The 5,815-nt window shown below is 39.4% G+C and overlaps 1 long non-coding RNA gene across 2 annotated transcripts; it reads right to left on the bottom strand.

The window, feature by feature from the left end:
• Positions 1-565: 565 nt before the first annotated feature.
• On the bottom strand, positions 566-4,011 carry LOC146443465 (uncharacterized). 2 transcript variants are annotated; one of them, XR_014856047.1, is made up of 3 exons: positions 3,844-4,011; positions 3,682-3,728; positions 566-836 (listed from the first exon to the last, which is right to left on the bottom strand). It is a non-coding gene; the product is annotated as an uncharacterized LOC146443465 (long non-coding RNA). The 2 variants fall into 2 exon arrangements; XR_014856048.1 differs by lacking the exon at positions 3,682-3,728 and having other exon boundaries at positions 3,776-4,011.
• Positions 4,012-5,815: the final 1,804 nt, after the last annotated feature.

The raw sequence follows: 5,815 nt of genomic DNA, 5'->3' as shown, positions 1-5,815 counted from the left end.
CTCAAAAGTGGAGTTTATGTACAGAAAACCAGCAATTGGTCCATCATTTTAGAATTCACTTCCGTGATAGATCAGAATGACCTCAAACTTCACCATTACTGTTAAATATTAAACCCTCTTTTTATCCTAACTTTATAGCGATAATGTCATAAGAAACATCCTGTAAATCATATCTCTGATGCAGGAAAAGCTTCAGAGATTTTTCTCTATGTGTTTAATATGCAAAGTATGATTTTATGATATGAAATTAATTTAATTTTGGCTCAAGAAGTTTGTATTTTGGACAGCAGACAATGTCTTATATAATTAAACTGAATGCAGTGAAATACTGATGGAAAAGCAGGGCAGAGACTGTGAAGAAATGCTGTTGTGTCCCTCAATCCTTTGAGAAGGCTAAGGAGGAGACCTGGAGAATCTACACATTGCTTTAATCATTCTACCTGGCATCTTTTATTGGTGTCAAGTTGTTTCATAAGAACAGGGCAGAGGCTGCTGTATGTCTTCCTGAAGCCAAAGGACAGATCCTAAAAAAGCAAATCCTTTCCCTGAAATAAGGTCAGGAATGTTATGAAAATGCATCATCTTTTATTGGCACAAAAAGCTTGTTCCAGGGTGAGAGGTTACTGGAGATGTCTCGGTCTTGCATCTTAGAGGTAAAGCCTTAGGAAGGTGATGGGAGTCTCAGGTGGAAGGCTGAGCAAGACCAACAGGCAAAGGCAGCTGGGTGTGATCCAGCAGTGGCTGCTGCCATGCAAAGACAGAAGCACAGGGTGCTTGCCAAAGAGGGAGGTGCAACTTCTCAAAGACCTTCCCCAGCTTGGCATCTGTGGCCTTCCCTGTTCAGAAGAGGAATATGAATACTGTTTTATGATGGGTTGGAACTTTTGTGGGATTCATTCTTTTAGATCCATCGGGGGAATTTCTCAGCGAGGGTCAGGGAGCCAGCTGATGCTGTTAGTCAGATGGAGAATAGCTCCTGAGAAAGTCTGTCCATGTTACTTGGCTGAATCTCAAAACCTCTGGGAAAAGCAGATTCAGCCAGCACAAAAAGAAAGGACTGAGACCATAAAGGATTTAAGGGAGCAGTGTCTCTATTGTCATGTAATGCTGAATTGCCAGAATAAAATTTGATTTTCGTCATATTTTACGATGCACTGATTGTATGGAATCTATCAGTGCAACAATAAGTTATGCCTTCACCGTGATTATAGTGCATCTTGTATAAGTGACTAAGTGAGAGGCTAAAATTGCTGTGGCATAGGGATTTATATTACAATAGACATTTTTGCATAATGCTATGGTGATGCTTCAGCTTTCCCTGACATCCACATCTTTAGAACCACTTGTCAAAGGATTCTGAATAAATACTTCCACCAGAGGAGGATAGCATTGACAAGATGGGAGTAAAAGAGAGGCAAAAATAGACAACCCTTTAACTCCTATGAGCTAAAATAGGTAAAAGAACGCAAAAGAAAAACAGGAGAACTATCTTAGTGCCATTAAAATTTATAATTTTTGTGTACAAGAGGGAATAAAAAGGAGAAAGGAGGAAGATTAAAAGTCTGAATTTTCAGTGTTGGAGTACTCACAGACACAGCAGCCCTCAGGAATGCATTTCCTTTGCTTGTGACTGTTTTCAAACCAGCAAGGCACCTGAACACTTAAAAATTGTGAATTTAAAGACAAACATTCTCCAGACTGTTTCCAGTAGAAAACAGAGTTTTCTGCTCATCTCCATATAGATGGAGGAACTGTCTGAGTCATGAAAATTTGTAGATATTTATCACACTTCCTGAAATATATCTAAACTCCCCACTACTGAATTATTAGTGCAGTAGTGAACATTTAGATGAAATTAAGAAGATGAGAACTGCAATGATAATTAGTCCAGCATTTTGCAGTACAGGCATGCTTGCAGCACAAGGAAGGGAAGGGAAGGGAAGGGAAGGGAAGGGAAGGGAAGGGAAGGGAAGGGAAGGGAAGGGAAGGGAAGGGAAGGGAAGGGAAGGGAAGGGAAGGGAAGGGAAGGGAAGGGAAGGGAAGGGAAGGGAAGGGAAGGGAAGGGAAGGGAAGGGAAGGGAAGGGAAGGGAAGGGAAGGGAAGGGAAGGGAAGGGAATAGGTTCTGTGGTGTCCCATCTTTGGGGAGCTTGTAATCAACTGCAGCTGTAGTGTTGTTTGCAATAGGTACCACTCCATCTGGAGTTTGGCAGTTTTAAAATAATTAAATATTAATTGACCTAGAAAGTACGAAACAGAGAGGTTTCCAGACTGGTGGTTAGGAGACTCACCTGAGATGAAGGATTCCTGGATTTTGTACATTACTGGATGCAGGTTTGCTAGAATGGGTGCATTAAAATGGGGGGAAATAGACAGCACGGTGTCTGCTTTCCTCTGGAAAGAGGAAATATGAACTGATAGTGTGCTGGAGGAGGTTAGCCACATACATAAGCAGCAGAAGGTAGACCTTGTTTTCAGCTTTTGGAGATGAACAGAGACATTTCTCAGATCTCTTTCTATGACTTTGTACTGAAATGAGAAGTGTGTACAGTGAATCCAAGCTCCACCCATATAGGGAGCAGTGGTCGATTGAGCATAGCTGATCAACTACTTCAAAGCTTTACTACATGTCTTTCCTCCTGAAAGTTGGCTATTGACAATAGCAGTAGCTGGCAGGATCTGACTGTTCTGGTGTCAGAATCACAGGCACCTCACCAAGAAATGGAAAGACTCTTTAGAGTGGATTTGGATGTATTGTAAATGAAGCAGGATGTATCACACTTTAAAGTCAAGGACAAATGTTCTTTCTGCAGAGGGGCTAGATGAGGCAAGAAGGACTTATACAACCACTTGAAATTATAAACATTCACAGCTAATCAGAAAAGAAGCCCAGAAGCAATGAAATTTGAGATTAGCCAAGCAGCAATTATCCCAGTAATAATATGGTATATGTTTCTTCTTTACTGCTCTTGTGTGGATTACAAATGGTTTCTAAAACAGAGCTGGATAAGCCTGGGAATATTGCACTTATACTCAGTTTAGGAGCCAGCAGGAAAATCTACAGAGACTTCAAATCTCACTGAGGTCCTTGCTCAGCCTTATAGACAGGAAACAATAGCAACAGAACATTAAAAGCTTAAGAAGGAAGAAATAAAACCTGATAAAAAAAACCTGCTGGGTTTTCCTGTTGAGCTTGCTTATTAAGTGGACCAGATCCTTCATTTCTGTGTCCACACTCTAATGACCTAACAGTCTGCTCCTTCTGCATGGTATTTTAGTGTATTAATATAAATCCTTAAAGAAAAAACCCTGAAAACTGACTTCATCTCCTTCAACAGAATATTCACCAAAAATTTCAGTGGGGTAAAAAAAGATGTAATTCCTTTGTTTTTGTGTGTGTGGGTGTTTTTGTTGTGTTTGTGTGTGATCTCCATCTAGAATATTTTATTTCTGCATGAAACTTTTGTTAATGTTAGAGCAAAAGGCTATCCAGAATAGCTTTCCCTTTAGCTTTTCCTTTGTTTTATCATCAAAGTGCTAATATATTCACTGCAGTCCAGGCACCATGTCAATTTATTTTTGTCCTGTCTAGCTTTCCTCCCTGACTTTCTCCCATTTTCAACTTACTTTTATACTAATTCTTTCTCTTTGGGTGGAGTTTGAGTGACTCTAGCCATACATACCATTGTTTCTGATTAATGTAAAATTCTCTCATTTCGCTCTTAAAGATCTAATTAATAAAATACAGAGCACTTCTTCAGTGAGGGGTGGTCATACCTTTAGGTGGGTAACTTTGGGATGAAGTTGAAGGTGTGTGTTAATATTACAATTAAACTGTAACGAACCAAGTTTATCTGAGGAGAGTTATTTGCCACATTTGTTGGCTCAGCAGCAAGATGTCTTCTCCTATCTCCCCTAGCTGACAGTTGCTATTCAGTTTATCAGCTGCAAAGTTCCACTGAGTTCCCGTCCCTGCATGGATTCCTACAGAGCCTGGCTGTGGTGCTCCCACTCTGCTCCAGCCTCCATTCCATGCTCCTTAGCATGTGCTTGTGGTTGCAGATTGTGTGTCATGGTGGAACAGGTTTCAAACATGCCAACCACATTCTATCCGGGCAGTAGCATCTGAATTTTACCCTATAATTTCCATATTGTTATAACTTCTGTTAGGATGTGAATATAACTTCTCAGTTGCTTCTGATTTTACCCCAAGCCATTTTTCCACAACACATATAAAATGAGAAGTATTTGGTTTGGAGAATTCTAGTCCCAGTACCAACCAACCTAAAAGTTTTAATCTAAACATCATCACATTGCACTGGAAAATTCACCTCTTTGGGGTTTTTTGTCTGATGAAAATTATCAATATAAACAATATTTAATTTTCTTTTCAGCCTGTAAGTTTTGAGGTCTAAAGACTGTAGAATTTTGAATGGGTGTGCTTTTGGCTGCAAATATTTTGACAATTTTCTGGTATCATACTTTGTAGAAATCACAGCATCTAAATCTGTAATCAATGAAAAGTGCTGAAAACACAACAAAATGTGCAAAAGCCAACAGATGCTGAATACAGATGGAAAGGAATTGGCATACTGCCTAACACCTCGTACCTATTATTGAGTAGCTATTTTGTCTTTATTTCCTTGTTTTCCCTCTTAACAAGATTGTTCCTCCAGCTTTGTAAATCACATATAACCGCAGGTTACATGGCATTAAGGTTCCTCACAGTTTAATGCTCAGCTAGTTCTCTGGGGCTCAGAGAGGCAGCAGTGCCCACCTGAGGGCTGTGCCAGGAGTCCCCTGTTCTGTCACAGGACACCCTGCGAGGGTTGAGGTGCTTCCACAGCCCCTGTGTTGGTTTGTCTGTTGCTGCATTTCACTGCTTAACATATCAGCACAGTCTGGCACAATTTTCAGTGTTGCACTGATTCACCAGCCTGCAAGGAGTGGGAAAAGAGGACTCCGAGGCTCGGGTATGAACTATTGTAATAAATGAGATTGTCACCATCAGAGCCAAAATGGAGAGATATGACTCTCTTCTCTTACTTAAATATACTTGATTAATACTTTTCAGCACTTCAGAGAGCTTCTTCTTTGCCACTCAGACACAAAACAAAAATTGGTTGATTTGTCAATATTTATTAAATCCACAAGGAGGAAACTGTCTAGAAAGCTTAACAGCAATAAGGTCCTGACTGAGGGCTTCGAGTTTCTTCCCAGGAGCCATAATAATAATCTGATCTCCCCTGTGAAGCCTTTCTTAGAAATCAAAGAACTGTGAAAGTGAGCTTGTCTTAAACACTGGAGCCAACCTCCAGTGTCTAATAATGGTTATCAGGAATGTTGTTATTTTGCTTCAAAATACTAACAATAACAATAACAATATTCATAATATAAAAACAGTCTTTTGTGTCCTTTAATTCCATCATTAAAGGAACTTTAACTTTCACATATTGAGAGTTAAAGCTGTGAGCAAAAAAAATCTCACAATGGTATTAAACTAAAAAACAAAGAAACAAACCAAAACCAAAACCAAAACCAAAACCAAAACCAAAACCAAAACCAAAACCAAAACCAAAACCAAAACCAACCAGCCAACCAAACAAAAACAAAACAAACAAAAAACCCAGAAGAGGACACTGAAGAACATTCAGAAGAACGATACCCCTTACATTCAGACAAGAATTTGGGAAAGAGATTTCTATATTTTTCAGTGAGATGACTCCAATCTTGGCTGTTTACTTTTCTTTCAAACAGATATTTTGTGATTATTAAATGTAGAAATATTTCAGGTGTTCTGTGACTGCCTCTACTTTC

Source organism: Lichenostomus cassidix, chromosome 1Aa (assembly GCF_008360975.1).
Source record: "Lichenostomus cassidix isolate B80296 chromosome 1Aa, HeHo_3.0, whole genome shotgun sequence".
Taxonomy (NCBI): Eukaryota; Metazoa; Chordata; class Aves; order Passeriformes; family Meliphagidae; genus Lichenostomus; species Lichenostomus cassidix.
This window is presented reverse-complemented; position numbering and strand designations above follow the sequence as displayed.